General features: G+C 36.7%; 1 pseudogene; it reads left to right on the plus strand.

Moving 5' to 3' along the window:
- Positions 1 to 21,665, plus strand: part of LOC107083198 — a 69,438-nt pseudogene that overhangs the window by 20,827 nt on the left and 26,946 nt on the right.

Consider the following 21,665-nt stretch of genomic DNA (forward strand, 5'->3'; position numbering starts at 1 on the left):
AGTTGTGTCGAAGGCTCAGCTCAGGAGGATCCACGGCGAACTCTGCTGGAGAAAGGTGGAACTTCTCCAGATCCCAACATAGTGACTGAATGTCCAAAATGGATTTCCTTATCTTCCTATTTTCGCCGGACAGCAATTTCATCCCCTCTGTGAGCTTTGTGACATCTCACCTCAAGCGCTTCTTTCTCGGCGGTAACTGAGGCTAGCTGTGCTTGACTGTATTTCAGCGACTATTTTAACTACATGTATGTCGCCATTTTACTTGCGCACAGCTCTCATGAGATCTCAGCCACTTATTCCTCTAAAAGGTAAATAATGATCTTGATTCCATGTTTCTTTTTCCTGTGCTTTGTTCTCAGGACAGTGACGATCAACCACAGCTGACAGACATTGCGGAGCCACACAATAATGAGTCGCTGGGACAGACAATGGACCAAGAGATAGATTTGGTTTACTCCCTCAATGACAGGCCAGCATGGTACCTCTGCATTCTTCTCGGCTTTCAGGTAAAAAAAAGTATCAGCTTGTCAAGTTAGATCAATCAACAGCAGTGTTGGACCATAGAAAAACACAGGTCCAAGGATTTTATTTAAAAAATTTAAAGTATTGTGGCACTCAGTAAAGATTTTTTAGACACATAAAAAAATATTTTGCACTGATTAATATGAGCGAGTCATATCAATGTTCTTTTTATGGATTACAACCCAACCACAATATTTGCACTTCAAAAAGTAACAAAATAAAATAAATTACAATCTAAAAAAATACATAGTGCAAGTTTTATTTAGGCACATCACCTATATAATATCAACAAGCTGTATCAGATCTCTGATCTGGGCGAAGAAGAAAAAAACTAATTTATGAAGGCCTGAGTGGGATCTTTACTAAGTCTGTTTACGAAAAGCTAAAAATGGTTTACACAAAAGTATTTCTTTAATCAAAGTCAATCAAAAATAGAGTCAGTTATGGCTGCAGCCGGGAGACCTCCTATTTTATGGCGCTCGCTTCAAGCCGCTTCCCTGGAGAACTTAATTCACAGCCCCCATTCTTATCTTTTTCATAGTTAATTTATATATCATCATAGCTTGAGTTTTTCAGGTGACAAAATGTGCAATGTTAGAACACATTCTTTGACTAATCATATATTTTGAATGAAGGAGAGGCTGTTTCAGATTTTCCTTACTAACCTGTTATGTACTAACCCAAACTTCATGGGACTTCAAGACCTAATTTTTAAGTCTGCTGTCAGAAGATTTCTTAAAACATTGCTCTTAAGATCAATATGTCCGGACTCAGAACTTAGGAACCAGAATGAGAAGCAGTTTATTTGTATGTGTTGGATCTGAAACTTAGCAGGTAGGGCAATAATAGTATGAATCTCTGGAGAGGGCGCAACTCAGGTTAGTGACAACGTAAATCTGATGGAAGATTACAAGCGTGTAAGTCATTAAACTGGTTTTTGAGTTCAGTCTGTGCCCAGAACAAAGGGTGGGATTTGACTAAAAGATTACCAAAAGCAGACGCCCAGAGTCCTGGGAGTCAAAGCCTAAAACGTTGCTAAACTGGCTGACGAACAGATCAATGCAGACGAAGGAGGCAATAGTATCCAGAAGACAAAGCCAAAGCCGGTGTTGAAGAGGTTAACAGGAGTCCAGGCAAGAAGATCAGATATCCAAAGCGGCTCAGAGGGGAAATCCAAGTCAAAGTCAGGATTATGGCTAAGTCCACAGGCAGAAAACCAGCAGGAGTCCGAAGACAGGTCAGACAAACAGATCAGAACAGCAACAGGCAGGCTAAGAGGTCCACAGGCAGAACAGGTAAGGATAAGGCAATAAGAACACAAACAGGTACGCTAGAGAACTCGCAATTTAATACGCAAGTGGGTTAAATAGAGACTGGAGCAGGTGATACAGATGAACAGTGATGAGAAACTGGGCGGAGCTAGGCAGAAGCTTCCCCCCCGCTGATGTCATATATAAAACACATCATTGTTTTTACAGTGAAAGAGGAGAAGACATCTTAATCTGTCTTTTTATCTGCTTTTTTAATCAAATATTTTCCTTTTTTACATCATTGTCTTATTGTTATTATTATGTTTTATTTTCTCTAATAATTTCTGTTGTCTTTATCTTACTGCGATGTACTTGTTTTCCTCATGTACAGCACTTTGATTTGTTTTGCCACTGAAATACACTATATAAATCTCTTTGCCTAATATGTAATATGTACCATCACGCTAATATTTGCCAAATACGACTGCTTTCTACAAGCAGTTGAGTGCAAAGTAATATCCAATAGAAACACTAGTAAAACAACTAGTAATGCAAATAAACATAGCACTAACAAATGAGAATGTCAATGTCATGACATGCATTTCTGACTTAACTCTAAATTCTAATTGGCTACTTTATTTCCATTAATTACTTGAAACACATTTGCTTTTCTGTTTTTATTTTCTTAACAACTAATCAGTTTTTAAAAGAGTATCACATACCTCCTCACTAAAATACATTTTTCTCCATACATCTCCAAGTCCCTTTAAGCAGCGAGTTGATTCACTCTTAAAGGAGTTCTTGGCAGCAATCAATGGTACAAATTTAAAGCCTCTGTGGAGGATTTTAAGAATCTATGAGAATGTGGGCTCTGGTGCATAAAGAACAAACCTAGATCAAAATAATTCCAGAAAAATTTAAGGGATTTGAAACAGGAATAAATATGAGTTTGTGCTTTTTTAAACCTTAACATAGTCATTTATATATATATATATATATATATATATATATATATATATATATATATATATATATAAATTAAGAGTTTTTCTTTCAGCTGTTTAGTTAGACCATGTGGTCTTCAGATATAAGATGAGTAATCATATTCAGAGGCTGATAATTACTTAAATTCTCTATTCTTTATTCAAAATCATATTAAATGAAGGAGAGAAGATAGAACTATAAATAAAACTATAAATAACATTCACAGTAAAACAATATGTTGGGAAAAAACTCAATGAGAGTTACATTTAATTTTGGGATCAATAAGGTATATTTTGATTGAATTAAACAACCAACAGGTAAGGATTCTGATTTTGTCGTCAAAAGTTTAGACTCTCTAGATGCTGACTTTATATTTGGTTTATTTTTTTGTAAAAGCTTAATCATACAATTTCACTGTCTTGGTAAGTCTTTGAGCCCTTCTCTATTGTTATGGCCAAGTTTAATTGTTTTCCTGCTGAATTGCTGGTATTTTTAGGCTTTACTGACAGACAACTGGAAAAAAAAACTTTAATCACTATATGAGCAAAAAAATCTGGTTAGTTGAATATTGGTATACTGTAATAAAATATGTATATATTTATTTTACAGCAAATCGAATATTAAGCATGAACTGCATTTTACTCAGAATTGTTTTGCAATTTCATACAATTTAATGTTTCTGCTATTTTTTCCATTATCAATAAAAATACAGATATAAAAAGATGTGTTTAAATATACTGCAGTAAACCAACATAATTCTTTCTAATGTGCTGCTTAAAATCCATCAGTAAACCCAGCTTTTCTAAGCAGACTCCAGGATGTCTGGCCATTGACCACATCTGATAAATTTGTCATGTGAATCGAATTCATGTCCATGAAACCTTAGTGGCTCTAATGTAAGCAGAAGACAGTAGCTGATTTGTGTCCTTTTTTATGTGTATGTGGCTTATATAAGAAATTCTTCAAAAATTTAGCAGACATGTATGTGGATTATTAACTATATTATGAAATAACAATTTATTTTTGGTACAAAGTAACATAATCTGTGAAACCTAGAAGAAAGAATATTGGTTTCAACCTATATGTGTAAACAAACACAGATATAAACTAGATCTAATTACAGTTTAAAACATGCATTTAGATTGATTAAATCTTAATTCTGTGTTTATTAAAGCGGTCATAGAATGCCAAACCCAGTTTACCTTGTCATAGATGAATAACAATAGTTCAGTGGGTGAAATGGACGTACAGAGAAGTTTAAACTCCATCGACACCAGAAGTTCAAACCCCATCGAAACCTCCTTTCTCTGCAATCTCACAATTGTAAACTTCCACGATAAAACGGGCGAATTCAAATGAAGCCCTAAGTTGACGTAAACTCGGGGATGTTGCCTTATCTGGTTCTGGCCTGTACTTTTGTCACACCCCGAAATTTACATACAGACCAGCCCACTGATTCCCTGGCTCAAGGGAGGGGGCTTTATGAAGTGTCGACTGCTGGGCCACTGACTGGACCGGACCTCAGCAGAGAGCCAAGAGCAGCCCATCCTAAGCCGGAGTAGGGGGGCTGGGGGCCTGTAAGGCAGGTGGGGGGAACCACAGGGCCGCCTGTGTCAAGGGTACCATCACCTAGTCGAGTTGCTCCTTCCGCTGCTGGCTCTCTGCCCCCGTCCTGGATCAGCCCCGGAGCTGACGGCTCAGTTCGAGTGCCCGGTGTGTTTCGAATACGTGCTGCACTGTAGTTGACCAAAATCCCAGACGATTTTGAAATTCCCCCCGGAGGTTTTTCTTATATATAAAAAGTATGACATATCCAGGATAAAGAGGACATCTGGTCACGCTACTGTATCAACAATTTGATGTTTCAGTGAGTGAGTGCTTGTTGCTATGCTGCGTCTCTGCTCACCAGCTTCGCTCGTTGTAAAACAACCAATCAGCGCACAGTTCATCTAAATATTCATGATCATACCTTAAAAGGAAGAAAACCTGTTGTTTCATTCTATGGCTTTTAACCAGGCTTGCATTAGGGTGCATAGAACAGCAAATATGCCATTTTCAGCCCAACCAAAGTTTCACACACTATTCAGAGACCTTCAGGACACGCACCAAATACCCTATATAATCATTCTATGACCCCTTTAATAGAACAAGACAGCTACAAATAAGGCATAGAAAATATGACATGACAAAGAAATCAGAGGGATAGAAGGTCACAAGTTTGTTTCATAATTAAGTAACCAAGGCATGAGACAGTAAAATGGATATGTGATTATCATAAGTTAGTGTTATCAGTTATTTTGCATTTATCTCAGACACGTGTTAAACTCAGATAAGTACAACAAATGTATGTATCTGAGTATGGAATGTCCTTTATATTTTTCCCAGGCTTTATTTCCTACCTCATAATTGTTGTCCATCATAACATCTTCCTTGTATTTCCCCTCCTTTCCCTGCTTTCTGATGTTTTTTTCTTTCACTATTTTTCCTTTCTGTTTCCTAGTGTCCTTTTTTACTGTCCTTCCTTTCCTCATCATAGGCATATTTCTGTCCTTAATTCCTTCGCCTCCCCTTCTGTTAGACCCTTCTTTACATTCCATTGTGTCCTTTCAACCTTTCCTTCAAAATACTTGTGTTAATTTTTACTTCTTTAACCTTTCTTGTCCTTTCTTCAAAATTGTTCTGTCTTTGGATGAGATCTTTTGTACTTGTATAGTTTCTTTCTTTCTTTCTGAGTTTGAAAAAAACGTTATTTATTTATTTATTATTATTATTTTTTTACCTTTTTCCTTAATTTCCAGACTGACAACACCATACACTGTTCTACAGAAGCCAAAAAATAACAAACATCCCATTAGGACATGTTCCCACCTGAGCTCTGAAACTTTGCAGCTCCTCAGCACTTGAATCTTGACTTATTTTCTGTTTAAAGCTCTTCTTTCCAGACATACACTGTACGTTTATGTTGGCTTGCTGGTTTGTTATATCCCTGAAGTGTTTAATCAATCGATTTTTAAATAATTTGAATGTCAATGGATTTGTTTATTTATACAATGTAAAAAATATAAATAAATCTAAATAAAATAAAACAGTGAAATCATAATTACTTATATTCTCACATCTAAAAGAAAGCTTATACCTGTCAGTCCAATCCTTATAATGTCAAGTTAAGCATATTGTTAGTACGGCCAAAGGACATAGAAGCAGAAACTAAACCAGCATGGTTAATTAAAAATTTTATTACAAACTGAACAAAAGATATATGGAGTGTTATAGAACATCCAGAATTTGACCAAATCCAAAAATAATTAAAAGTAAAGTGGCTGGATTTCAGTCCCTGTGGTCAAAGATGTATTTTTCTTCAGTCCCAGAGCGTCCTTAATTTAAAGCTAATGAGGAAAAGGTTAAGGCATGGTCAGATGGTTCAAAAATCTATCAAAAGAATCCACCAATGAACAAAGGAAACAAGACAACTTACAAAGAAGTTGTCTTGCAGGAAACAAAAGAAAACTGGCGGGGGAATCAAAATCAAGATATGAGGAACAGCTGAGAGCACTGAAAGCAGAGGAAACTAAGTAGAAAATCTACATATATTTTCTGTACAAGTTTGATGTACTGATTTCCTGTACAAATTCAAAAACATGGGGTTCTCTGAATTACAAGCAGACATATGTCCAAGGCCTCTCTGTTACCCTGTGGGTGTACCCAACCTCTCCCTGATGATGCTGGGGATGGGCCTAGGCCCACCCTCATAATCTTAGAGTTGCAGATGATGCAAGATAAATGGCTATAGATAATCCATGAATGTGTTGTTTGAACAATGCTCTAAGAAATGCCTCCACAAAGGATTTGTATTGAAACTGATACTAACTTACAGTTTTCCCTTACCATTATCCTTCTATTGTTAATGCAGTGTAATTTTCATCATAAGTAACCTCAATGACTAGTCCTGTGAAAGTCGTTTTCACAGGTTCTGTAATTAAAATTTGACGTCTCTTCATCCCTCTCACTGATTCCTTCTCCACAGCACTATGTCCTTGCATTTGGTGGAATCATTGCGGTCCCTCTGATCCTCGCCGAGCCTTTGTGTATTGCAGACAACAATGAGGCAAAAAGCCAGCTCATCTCCACCATATTCTTTGTGTCAGGATTATGTACTCTTCTGCAGACTTCCATTGGAATCAGGTAACAAAGCAGCAGTGAACCATTAAGCCCATGGGTTACGCAAAGTTTAGATACATAAACTAGAATTTTCAGGTTTGCGTAAACTTCTTAGGCAGCTTACATGTTGTAATTCTGAGGTACTTACCTCATTGTGTATGAATATCTATCACTATATTGTGTGAAGGGTTTCCTGTTTGCATTGGGCTTTGATTTTTTATTTTTTTTATTTGAAGCGTGCAAACTAATAGAATATCCCATATAACAATACATTCTCTTTACTCCGGTTATTGCAATGGTAGATGAATCATTTAGATTTTAGTTATTTGGGAACTGACAGTAAATCTCCTTCCACCTACATACTCCGCCTTGCATTGCTTCAGAGTAAGTCAGATCTGGCTCTGTGCCACATGAATGCTAAAAGGAAGGATTTCCTATTCAGGGTCAATCCTCGTACTCCCTTCACTACATTTGCTTTAAAAGAATTCCTTTGGGTTTCTCTATTGATCTACCAATAGTTTCTATGAATGTCTTTGTTGATCTCTGCCCCTTGCAATACGATTGCAATCCTGCATCTGTGTTGCGACACAGTGTTCAAAAGGGTGGACATGCATATCTGTGCATCAATCAGCCTGTGCAAATAGCTAAAGCTTTTGTTCAAGTTCTCCACCTTCTTTTTTTGGCAAATACTTAAAAGGTCACATGTGATCCTAGCAAACAGACTGACATTGAAAGATAAGTAGTTAATCTTTCTTGGTGCATTTGGAGTAGTTGAATAACAACTGGAATATGCATGATATACAGCAACTTGAATAAGAAAATGTTCTTAAACATATTTAGCCATGTTAGAACCCCAAACTTTAATTTATTCTGTGTATTACATTTCCTTCCGTTCGCATCTACTGTATAGACAGAGCTACAGAAGAGTAGCTTAGATCAAAGCATATAAATAACTCCAAACAACAGTATGTCACAAGTCTTTAGAAGTGCTTCAGAGACTTTCTCTACCCATTCTCAATTCAATTAAGTTCAATTTAGTTTATTTATACAGCGCCAATTAACCATCCGCCATCTCAAGGCACTTTACGCAGACAACTCAATCAGGGTTATACATTCAGATTAGTTCAAAGTTTTCTATCTAAGAAAAGCCAGGTGATTGCATCAACTCATTGACTCAAAGGCAACCCTCACACCAACCATGCTTGTAGCGACAGTGGAGAGGAAAAACTCCCTTTAAACAGGAAGCAACCTCAAGCAGAACCAGGCTCAATGTGAGTGGCCATCTGTAGAGGCTGACTGGGGTTTAAGGACACAGAAGTAGACATAGAAAAAGAAGCAGAGATACAAAAGGCAACTTTCAACCAATGAGCATGAGCTATTTTTTTTAAGAATAGATCAAGTAATACATTTTCTAAATGTTAAAATCCAGGAGTGAACTACCACAAAAATGCGTAGCTCTACTTGAAATAAAAGAAGTTCTCTGATAGAGAGGGAATCCAGGACTTCAGGAAGATAAGCTGAAGTCTCACTGTAGCCAAATGGTATCCATATAAACCTTACCTGAACTAAACTGGATACAAATATACACATTGCATGTTTTGGGATTTTTTTAGGGGATATACATGTAAACCATAAACATTTGCTTTGGTATGTTACATGAAATCTAAAACATACAGCAGGGTTTGGTGTTGTAATATAACATGAAATAGAAGGTGTGTATATGGATTAAAGGACTTCAAAATCTTTATCAGAACACCATATTGTCAAGGTTCAAAACAGAGAACCCAGTATTCAAGCAAAAAGACAGTATGATATCTCAAAAAGGTGTTTATTTAAAGTGACAGATCTGCAGTGAAAAGTTAGGGCATCTAAGGCAGGAACCTGTGCAGAAAGAGAACACAGGCTAGTGACCATTTCTATCTGGCAGAGGAAGATTATGAACGTGTGAGTCATTAACCTGGTCTTATAGTTCAGTCTGTCCCTAGAGACCAAAGTAGGTTCCAGCCGGTCAGCTGCCGACAAGACACGGCGGCTCTGCCCAGGGAGTCCCAGATGTTGAAGCCCCTGAGACCGGAAAACAGGCAGGAGATCCAATCCAAGCAGATGAAGGAAGGCAGGATAATCCAAAGGGCAAAGCCAAAGCCAGTGTCGAGGTAGTGCACAGGAGTCTGGGTCAGAAGATCAGAGATCCAAAGAGGTACCAAAGGGAAATCCAGGATGGTGTCAGGAAATAGCTCCAAATTTAGTCCACAGACAGGCAATCCTGCAGGAGTCTGAAGACAGGTCAGGCAAACAGATCAGAACAGAAACAGGCAGGCTCAGAGGTCCAAAGGCAGAGATGGGCAGGATCAGGCAATTATAAAACAGTAATACTCATGAGAAGACTCTCACCAAGGGCTTGAAAATTTTGGCATAAATAACTGGAAGAAGGCAGATTAAATAGAGGCTGGAGCAGGTGAAACAGATGGGCGGTAATGAGAAACTGGGCAGAAGTAATCAAGTGAATGAAATGATTAATCAAGGCAGTCATCAGCACCAAATCTTGACACATATATGCAAATTAAGGGCTAGAATCTATACCAGGTGACTTGCAGATTTTTCAGTTGTTCATACCATTAATTACTGCAGCCCATCTTATATTTCTGTATGACATTGTTTATTCAATCTATCTGTCTGTCTGGCTAACTATTTGTAAAAAGTGATGCTATGATGGCAATAAACCTGCAAAATACACACCTATATACATTATTTCTTATTTCTTCTCCACTCATACTTAATATTTTCTTAGCGTAGTTGAATTGCTCTTTATTAAGCTCGAGTCCTCATTTACCTCTTTAAGCGCACCCTATTCGCCTGACTTTTAACGCAATTTTCTTTCTGACTTACAGGTTACCAATTCTTCAGGGAGCAACTTTTAATTTCATGACCCCAACTTTAGCCATTCTTGCTCTGCCAAAATGGCAGTGCCCTGTTCCAGATGCCCATGCAATGCAGCTGAAGAATGGCAGCACTCCCCTGACAGGAGAAAAGTCAGATGAAATTTGGATGTCAAGAATATGTGAGGTGAGAAAAATATTCATTCGAGTAAACTTGACTATTTAACAGGTGCATGAAAAAAACACAAATAGATTATTGTATAAATGAAGCACGATTCAAAAGCTTTGACAATCAATTGTAAACTTGTCTGGAAAAATCGGCAAAGTATTAGCTGGATAAGAGCTCAGGGAGGCAGGGTGTGGGGGCTCAAAAAACTGCAAATAAAATCTGGACGTCATTATTGTAGTAACAGTCGATATCTTTTCTTTCATAGGAACCAAATGTGTGACACAACAATCTGAATTCTAAAATTAAAACTGATTTGTTAATGCAATAAAATACAGTTTAAAATAAAACTAGTTCAGTTTCATATGACTAAATACAGTTTTTATTCAACCTCAAACTATTAAATATAGTATGAAATTTGTGAAATTCACTTTCAACAAATGTATATTTAATTTCAAATTCTGCAGTCATAGATTCACTCTGGCTAATTGAAATTAAGTTTCTGATGGCACATTTACAAGTTTCTGCTCATACTCTTTATGTCATCTATATACATTCAGATTATTATGCAACACATTTTAATGTGAAATAAAATGCTCTTCATATAGTTGCAGAGTATTTTAAACAGATTTTTTTAACAGTTAACATGTTTGCATGTTTTTTGACAGAATTCTGTTTCCCTGTGCATGGGCTGTAGTTCAGATACATTTTGCGTAACAAAATTCAAGAAAAAAAATGTTTGGTAGGATTTAAAGTGGATTGTGTTTAGTGAAAGCTGTTCATGACACTATTAGCTGCAAAATGGGACTCATAAACATGTTTGTGGCAGTAAATCTATTGTAGGACCTGACATGTTAAGATGTGATGTTCACAATTAAAGCCTGTTTTGCCAATGACTTCACAGAGAACTTGGCTTGCATACTTTTAGCTTTTGACGGCTTTATTTGCTCAACTGGAAATAAAAAAAAAAACAGAAAGAAAATAAAAATCCCATGTGATAGGGTTTTACAGTACTGTTGCTGTACTTAATGACTATATCTGCTAATTAACATATAAGTATATTTATTTTCTACTTTTATTTTCCATCCATCCATCCATCCATCCATCCATCCATCCATCCATCCATCCATCCATCCATCCATCCATCCATCCATCCATCCATCCATCACCTGTCTGGCAAGGGTAATAGAGAGCAGTATAACAGAACATATACTTTTTTTTTATTGTATTAAACTATTTATAAAAGCTTAGTCAAATGTAAAGGTATAAAGGACAATCTACTTTTGAATTTTAAGTTTTAGGGGATCATTTGTACACCAAAGCATTGTTATCTTCACTGCACTCGATTGGGTTTATAGTCACCAGGTGGCATCTTAATGTACAGCTGTGTGTCATTTATTAAAATCTAAGATTGGGACAGCATGTTGATATTAAATAAGAGAGGCCCTATGATGGACCTTTGAGAAACACCACAATTATTTTTTGGGGTCTCTGATGTAAAGTTAAGACGGGCATATGCTGTACGATTTTTTGACCTTTTCGGGACGATTTTCAAGTCGAGCAAGATTTTTTTCGATCGAGTCAATTTTTTAGCCTTATCGTGCGTCCTCCGTTGTGCAGTATACAGGGGGTAGCGAGGGGCAACTAGCCTCTCACAACCACTTCCCGATCAGGAATCGCAAAGTCGGCAGAAATTCCTGCTGTTGAAGCAGAGCTATGAGTGTCTACAAGCCGATTTACCAGAACATCATGCACTGCACGTGTGCAAATAAGGAATTTCTTCTTCTTCTTCCAGATTGATGAGTCCGACCAGCGCCATATCTCGGTGCTGAGCGCGAAGTGTGGTTTTTGGACATGCAGTGTGAGCAGGTAGATCGCATCAGAGCGTCGGTCCGTACAGTGTGAGAATATACATCGTGAGCTGTGAACTTTTAAACCCTGCGATTTTGTTGTACAGTTTGAGCTGTAGCTGCGTGCAACAATTGAAAATATCGTACAGTGTATGCACAGCTTTACTTAATGATAAAAAAATAATACTTTTCAAGTACCATTGGACATGTATGTTTAAGGATTTTTTTAGCAGAGAAGTAAAAAAAAAGCAGAGAGGCTCTATTCTGTTGCACAGACATAATTTTTGTAGAGAGATGATAAAAAAAATGCACTAATAAACTAATAAAAAGATGTTTAATTATCCTATAAAAGACTATTTTGTTTTTTTATAGGAGCATATCAGTATGGCTATCCTTTTTCCAAGGGAAAAACAATTGTATTTAATGGAAACAATCTTTGAAAAACATGGTTACCTATATCTATAGAAATATGTGTCCTTGTTGGTTAAAAATTGTTGCCTCTTTCCCTTTTTTAACAGATTCAGGGGGCCATACTGGTTGCCTCTTTGTTCCAGATTTTCCTGGGATTTTCTGGACTGGTGGGCTTTGTGCTTAAATACATTGGGCCTTTGACTATCGCTCCTACAATCAACCTCATCGGCCTTTCACTGTTCATTGAGGCTGGAAAGAAATGTGGCAGTCACTGGGGAATTGCTGCTCTGTGAGTGAGACATCTATGTATCCAATAAACATTTCCAGATTATCGTATCCTTACCTCTCATTAGTCTTCTAATTTTTGGGAGGTTGTTAAAGTTTAAAGCATAATATGACCTATTTCAGATTATAAAAAGACTAAGTCCGTTCCTTGTGGTTGTTTAGTAGACATAATAAGGCAAAATAGGCCGAGTGTCTTTTTTGTTGCTATACTATATAACAGATCCAGCTATACATAGCATATGTTTCTGACATGCTAAAAAGTGTTTCAAAATAAATAGCAGCTGTGAGAAGACAATTGTGGTTCATCTAAAGTAACAGCAAGGCATTCAAACATCAAACATGACAATCATAACATTTGTACACATATTGGGGATGGTGGTTAGAATGCAGAGCAAGTTTAGTCCTTAAAGCTCTTTTTGATGTAAGCTCGGAGATAACGACCTGCAGTTCTGTTTTTAACAACCCAACTTATACAAGTCCCTTGTTACAGCATTCTCAGATTTGTCTGCTCTTCTCCAATGATTGCTTTTGAAAAGAAAAAAGACAGATTCTGGAAGTGCAATTATGCTTAGTTTGTCTGACTGCAGGCTGTAAGTTGTAACTTTATGAACTCAGAATTCTGCCAAAGGTGTACACCTGTAATAGAAACTGATGTGACCAATTTTATTTAAAACATGTAAATTAATCCCCACACCCATTTTTGTGTGTTTTGTGAGGTGTGTTTTCAGATTCACTATCAAATTGATTGGTCAATGTTCCTTCTCTGTAGATTATCTCCTACTTGCATGGGGACCTATTTCTTTCCACTCATGTCAATTTTTGTCTCTTTGAGTGTAGAACCAACCGGACAAAGCTTTTGACAGATTACTTTTCAGGAAATCCAGCCTACTAAAACATTACTATTGCTCTATAGTTGTGTGAAATAAGGCATATCGTTCAAGTCTCCTGACTTGAACGATATGCCTTATTTGATGAAATTAGAAAAGAGAGACCCAATGAAATTAGAAAACTGGGACAGTAGTGATTTCATTTATTTTTACATATTTTACATATTCACTAATATGCCTCGCCTCAAATTATCATTAAATGTACTTTTATTGAACAACAGCAACAGAAAAGAGAACTTTTAACATAATAATCTGAGCTCTGTGAGTTAAGAAGATGGTCCGCCAACCAATGGGCAGAAGTTGACCCTCTAAGACATACCCCTTCCTCATTTGCATAATGAGGCAGAAATGTATACAGAAATGTAAAAACGACAGGCAGAAATAAAAAGCATGGAAGAAATAAATAGGGTAAAAAAATACAAAGGAAGAATGAAACAGACAAACGTATTATCACATGCACATAAATAAATACTTAAAAATATAAGTAATAAATAAATAAAGTTGAAGATTAAAATGGACAATAAAACAATAAGATAATTATTACAAAGGCGAATAAATAAAGAAGCTAATTAAAAGTGATATACATTTATGTCTCACTGTATAATTTAATTTCTACCTACATTTACTTGTTTATTGTATTTTTGGGGGGTGATTAATTGTATGCTCATTTATTTATTAAGCATTTATTTATTTCTGTATTTATCTTTAAATATGGCAGAACTGGTCCTCCATGTATATTCTCCATAAAGTATCAGAAATGTCCAAAGAAAATGTAAGCAATTTTCTTTGTATCACTAAGTAACTCATTAAAATGTGAGCTTCATGTTAAGCCCAGCTAAAAAGAGAACCAGATATTCAGCCAGACACAGCGGGCATTTTTAAAAAGCTTTTTTAAAAAGAGGTCAATATCCTTGTGCAGACAGACTGATTGTTCTGGGTAGGTGCTCTCTGACAGCTCTTAGGAACTATGGCAAACCTGCTGACAGAGACGATGGGTCGACAAGGTTCCGGGTAATGGTTAAGTCAACGTCGTGTCCAGAAACCATTAGCCAGTAAGATATCCAACACGGGTGAGGAAAAAGAGAGACCCAATAAACAATGACTCAGAACAGGCAGGGAGGAAAAAAAAGAAAAAAAAGAAAGAAATGTCAGGCATGTGTTAAATTCACGAATTTTCAATGTATTGAAACTTATTTTTCTTTAATTTGGTTTATTCAGTTCATCTATCAGTTTATTTATGTAGTGCCATTTCACAGCATGTTGTCTCAAGGTACAGTCTCAAAAAAGTCAATCTAATTCAATTATACAGATTCCAAGTCAGTTATGTGTTTTTTGAAATTATTCATGTTATTAAACACTGTTACACTGCCATCAGCTTAGGGTTATTTTTCAAACAGGTTTAACAGTTTTCAAGGCAGCCACCCAAGCAGAGTCATGTAGCATCAATCATAAAGTAATGGAGCAACCGTTTTTCCTGGGAAGTCACATGCAGTGTGTCGCTGAATTTAAGCACTACATTATACTTAACATGAATGTAACAATGGTGAGGAAATTCTCCTTTATTACCAGGTAACTTCCAGCAAGGCCTTGGTCAGTGTCTGTGACTCTGCAACGACTGAGCAGGGGTGTGAGAAGACAGATTACAAGCACAAAAATAATATAGAAGTACTGGTCTAGCAGTACTTTCTATATGAGAGAAAAGTGAAGGATTTGATGCAGTAGTTTACCCTGTAGTGGCTTCTTCTAGAAGAGTAAAAAGCCAAGAAGATGTGTAAAAATACAAGCCAGTTTTCAAGTCTATATGATAAAAATAGAGCACAAAGAGTTAGTCTCATTAAAAGCTCAAATAATGACTATGTTTTAGAGTGCAAGAGAGTTACTGTAGCTGTTTAAAGACAAGGCTAAATGTATCATCAGGAAAATTAAGTTGCAGGCATCAACAGCTTAGTCGATGCCCCTCTCCAGGAAGCTGCCACTGCTAATAAACTTTAGCATTTATCATGCTAAATTATGTCTACACAGAGATGTAGCTCCTGATTTTGAAATATTGAATTTTTCTGAAGATTTTAATCATTATTTTAAAACACACTTTTCCCCTTAAATCAGACAAAACTCACATAAATAAGGAAGGGGTCACTTCTGGTGTCAATACTGGTTTGATTTGATTTGCAGCAACCTGCTTCTAGGGTTGCAAACAAAGCAGCAAGGTTGCACAAAACCTTTTATGTTGGCTTTGAAGAATCAATAACTTTTTTTGTTTGGGCGAGGGGGGGGGGGGTAAATTACGGTTAGAATAAAACAGTGTAACAACCTGGTAAAGATTTTGATTTATAAATTTGTCTGTGTTATTAGTTCTCTAGAATACATTAAAGGAAATGCTATTATGTAACTGCAGACTTTAGAAAATGTACAGAAATCTCGTTGTTCAGAAAGCAAAACAATCAAATCCAGGATTTTTAAAGTCAATGACTAAAACGAGACAGAAATATTTAAAATATTACTATTTTGATATATATGCGAGTATATTTGTGTTTACAGTGTGTTCGTATAAGATCAATTGCACACATTAGATCAGTCATCCTGTCAACACAGTTGTGAAAACACATTGATTAAACATTAAAACACCCTCTCGAAACACACAGGCCCCCCAAGAGTCAGGACATGAACCAAGAGATCAACTAAACTAAAAAACAAAAATTAACAACTGACAAAAATACATAACACAAATAAACAAAGAATAATGATCTGGTCCTAATAGCTGGGCTTAACCGTATATATAGCAGAGGGACAAGGTGAATAAGATGAATGATAATTAGAGAGCAGGGAAGGAAAAGCAGGTGAATGAAGTGAGTAATCAACTATTACTGTGACTATGACATTTGGAGCTCCTCTGGGCTTTGTACCGCAGTGGAGCTTAGATGTTATAAATCAATCAATCAATCCAAGTTTATTCATATAGAACTTTACAACAACACCAGGAAGACCAAAGTGCTTCAAAGAAAGATAAAAACATTGCAAATAAAATAAATAAATAAGAAAATCATAAGCATAAAACAATGTGTCCTAAGCCAGTTTGAAAATTGAGTCTTTAATCTGGACTTAAAAAGGTGCAGATCTGTGAGAGGAGCCCCCCTAAAGGTCTGCTGGTAATCCCCTAAATAGGGGGTAACATTTAAAAAACTATGAAATATAACTGCAAATTAACTAAAACTGTTGCTGTAAAAGCCACACCCTTAACCAAATATTAAGCCAACAAATTTTTTATTATTGATATTTAGACAAGTACTTACTCATTCCAGTTTAGGTATTTATGTAAGTATCTATTTAAGTTATGCTTTATTAATACACAAATGCTTCAGATTAAATTAAAGGTTTAATGTACATCTACGGTAACTTACACCTAAGTAGGCAGAAATCTTAAAGAATACTTAGTTTTGTTCCCTCCAGGGGTTCCCAAACTTTTCAATAAAACAATGAGTGCACACAATCAAACAGCAATTTAGAGACAAGCATGTTTCTGGACTGTGGGAGAAAGACAGTGTACCCAGAAGGTGTCAATTTTTTACTAAATGTCTGCCAAGGTTTAACATTCACATGTAAATGTCATCCATGAAATATATTTCATGACATTTATGTTGTTAAAGAATTAATTAAATATGTTAATCAGTAGTCATATCAGCTTTATGGTATCAACCATTAATCAAATTAAAGATCAAATTTCCTGCCCTATGTAACGTTTATCGTTGTGCTAAATAAAATATATTGTGTAAATTATAGGACAAGGGGGAAAGAACAGTCATGACAAATAAGCTAGTACTTTAATAAAAAACAACATGAAGGACCAATAAAAAGGGGAAAAGAAAGAGTAAATATATATAGATTCTTATTAGCAGAGTGGCTTGGTGAGATATAGATTATTTCTGAAGCACATCACCTTTTATTTATTTATTATTTTAAATCAGACCTGGTCCTGCTCCTAAACTCTTACAAAATCTGTACTTTATAAATATCTAAAAGATCAAGTTGCTGACTTCTAAAGTTCCCGTTAAGATGCCAGATATCATCTGCATGGCATCCCATTTATGTTTTTGCTAAGGTCCATAGGTAGTAATAAATAGTAAGGTTCTCGCCTTATATGAGTTGATGATATCTAGCTCTTGACAATCTTTTTGCATACTTCATTTCGTGGGCTCTTTCTTTCAGCTCTGCAGGATTTGAGCAAGACATGTACACAAGTCATTGTTTGCAAGTCCAAGTCAAGCCTGAAGTCTTGAAAGCTCAAGTCCAAATCTAGTCTTGAGTATGCCTGTTGAAATATTCAATTAATCGCACAATGAGTTCTGATTACATGTTTAATTAAAATAAGTGCAATAATTTACATAGGCATGCTTGCTTATCTCCATTTGTGTTTCTATCGCAATCACTGAAACAAATAACTCGTCCAAGATTAACTTGGATTTAATCTTTGATACTTTCTGCAGAGAGCTCACTTAGACGTTTGGTTACTGTGCTGCAACTTGGCGGGCACTGATATAAAGTTTTTAAAGCTGGGTTTGTTGATCAAAGATAGTAGGAGGTTGCATGATATAATAAAGTCCTGTACTATTATAGAACAGAATAGAATAGAATTCAACTTTATTTTCATTGCACTGTCAGGAGTACAAAGCAGCAAAATGTGGTTTGCATCTATCTAGAAGTGCTATACAGGATATAAATATTATTCCAGGTGTATGTACAAAAAGTAATAGTTAGTAAAAAGTTGTGTATAAATATAAATATAATATACACATATGAATATGGGAGCTACATGCACAGATGATACAGAATATATAGGAATGTTAGGAAAAGGGTTATATATGTATTAGCGGATTTATACTACAAGATAAATAATGGCAGATCAGATTTACAGATTATATACAGATTGTGCATGTGCGTGAGGGGAACAGTCCATGGAATGTGTGTGAGTGTGAGGACAGTCCATATGTTATTATTGTATGGGGGATACAGTCCTTATAGTTGTGTCAGGAGGCGTTCAGGAGTGTGACAGCTGTGGGAAAGAAGCTGTTTCAGTAATAGCCTTATGTCTGGGATGTCCCTGGCTGTACACTTGCACTCCTTTTACCGGAAAGGACTCGATGCTGCTCTGTCCGTCTCCTCTTGGCAGTTTTTTTGCTTTGCTGAATTCAGAGAACCTGTAAATGAAGAATGATGTTTATTTAGTACCTAACCTTTTACAATACCATTGTTTTTAAAGTGTACTGTACCAATATTGCATGAATCCAATATTAATTATTAATGCACTGATTGGTTGGTGTACAACGAGCGAAGCTGCTGATCAATAGCAACAAGCACTCACTGAAATATCGAAATTATAGAGTAGGGTGACCAGACGTCCTCCTTTTCCCGGACATCTACTTTTCATACCAAAAAAAATGTCCGGGTGGAATTTCAAAGTCAACAGTGATTTTGGTCGACAAAAGTGCAGCATTTAGTCGAAACACACCAGGGACTCGAACCGGGCCGTAAGCTCTGGGACAGGTCTGCAAACCCCAGCGGACGGGGGCAGGGAGCCAGCAGGGGAGGGTCCAAACCCAACCAGGTGACAGTAGTCTGGACACCGGCGGCCCCGTGCTTCCCCCCACCTTCCTTACTGGCACCCAGCCCTCTCCTCTGGCTGAGGACGGACGGCTCATGGCTCTCTGCTGAGGTCCAGTCCAGTCAGCGGCCCAGCAGTCGACACTTTATACTTTGTAATTCTTGTAGAAGTAAACCCAAATGCAGGCTAAACAGCTAAACTAGTGTCTTACATCTCTGCAACCTCTATTCATGTTCTTGGGCCAGTGAACCAGTGGGCTGGTCTGTATATAAATTTTGGGGCGTGACAAAAGTACAGGCACTATACCCGAGTTTCAATGTAAACTCGGTTTTGCATTCTTTAAAGCAAGGGTGAAACTTTGTGATGAAAGTTGGTGAGGGCACTCGGTTGATGGCTGATGGACCTACAGTTACTCTACCCAAAGCTCTAAATAGGGTTTTTATTGTCCAAAAATGAGCTAAAACATATATTTATTGAATGCTTTCCTACTGTTGAGAACACACGAGTACCACAATACTCTGATATTTATAGTTATAGGTAGTTAGACAGATGCCTTTTAGTGCATTATTTATAAAGGGCTCAAAAACATTGTATTAAACAGTGTATAAAAAAAATGATGAATGAATATGGAGTTAAATAAGTCCCAATTTTTACAAGTACACATGTAATTCATACATGCACAGGACAAGCTCCACACACACAGCCTGGACTGGCGACCTGTCCAGGGTGTACCACGCCTCTCGCCCGTAGACAGCTGGAGATAGGCGCCAGACACACCTCCCGACCTCAGTAGGGATGGATGGATTAAATAATTATATTGCGCATGCTTTCCTTGCGTTCCAAGAAAGTTGGAGTGGAGCAAGACGGCTTTGCTTTGAGCAGGTGGTCTGGAGCGGAGCAGTGACTGAGCATGTGGAATCTGGTGATCTGGAGGTCAGTTATCCCACGTGGAGTAGTTTCTTGTAATTGGCTTATACAAGGGAGCTCTGTAATTGGTTGCAAAAAAAAATGCATTTGTGTATTGATTCACTTCAGGAGAGTCTCAAAAATCCACATTTTTTTGTGCTTGTGGGAATCGCTCTGTGTGTATGTGGAGCTTGTCCTGTGCATCTATGAATCACAAATGTCAATTTGTGAAAGTTTAGACTGATTAAGCTCCATAAATAAAAGCCTAGTATGTACACAATTTCAATTCCATCCATCCATCCATCTATTCACAAAAATATGGAACAATGGACGAATGGATGGACCAATTGAATGTTGTTCCTGCATCAGTCATTATCCTATTTCACAAGCAGCAAAATCAAAGTTAGAAATTTGTCCCATTTATAGTCGACAGCCAAAGTCTATGAACTGGACATTACATTTCCAAGATTAGATAGTCAAAGTAGTAAAACAAAAAAAATAAAAGATTGTTCACAAGTCTGAAGTCACAAGTCCAAGTTGAGTCTGAAGTCATTAAATATGTGACTTAAGTGTGACTTGAGTACGAGTCCCAAATTCGAGTCCCCATCTCTAACTTGAGCACAGTCGCTTCATTGGGTCAGCAGCTTTAATGCGGCAAATAAATGTCAAAATGTGTGAATTTGGGACATTTGTTCTCCGTAGTGCCTGCTACTAGCATGTTGTTGTGCTAAATGAAAATTACCCCCTTATTCTTTCATTTCCAACTTTTACTTCTCCCTCTGGTGGTTAGGAAAAATCCACTGTAATGAAGTTGTTTCAACTTCAACAGTGATATTTCTATGTGAAAGCATCTAATAAACACATTGCACTGGATTTGTTATTGTTAGTATTCAGTATTAAGACATATCAGCAGGCACTATGTAAATATTTTCTCCTGTTCTCTGTCTTGCAGGACAGTTGGACTGATCCTCCTGTTCTCCCAATATCTCAGCAAGGTTAATGTTCCAATGTTTGCATACAAGGATAGGAAATGGAAGGTTTTCAAATATCCACTCTTCAAGCTCTTCTCTGTGAGTTGCCTGACAGTTTAACAGATATTATTATTCACCCTATTTGTCTTCTCTCATGACAAAGGTTTATATATACATATATATATATATATATATATATATATATATATATATAATGACAATAATGGAAACAACCTTAATCTGATGGATTCTGTAAATTCTTCTGTTTGTCAACCATAGATGAAATGTGCATTGGAGGAGCATTACATGCTTGTTAAATATCTGATGGTCCATATCATTCTCACTGAGAATCAAATAGTCAAACATCTTGTATAATAATTAATTTGTTGGACAAGGTGTGAACAGTGTCATTCCTAATATATTAAAATGTTCCTATATAAAATAAGATCCTGCTCTTTTCTCTGGTGTATCAATATACTTTAGTAAAATGATACACCCGATACACATGTATATGAAGAGAATCATTTTATAGCTTGGACATAATCGGCAGTGGAAACAGAATTAGTTTCAAATTCTTCTGCATTTTCAACACACTACATTAAAGGAAAATTACGGTTTTTAACACTTTTAGCCCATTTTCTGTAGTGTCCAGGATGAAATCGAATGATCGACACCAAAATTTTGACAATTGGTCCTGTCTCTGCTATTTGGCTCATGCAGAATCCCCCCCTGGCTGCTTCAGCGCTGTTCAATGACGTTCCAAAAAAAGTTTCGTAAAGAAAAAACGTTCCTGTAGTGTTTTA

Source organism: Cyprinodon variegatus, unplaced genomic scaffold, assembly GCF_000732505.1.
Source record: "Cyprinodon variegatus isolate N-32 unplaced genomic scaffold, C_variegatus-1.0 Scaffold70, whole genome shotgun sequence".
NCBI classification, from domain to species: Eukaryota; Metazoa; Chordata; class Actinopteri; order Cyprinodontiformes; family Cyprinodontidae; genus Cyprinodon; species Cyprinodon variegatus.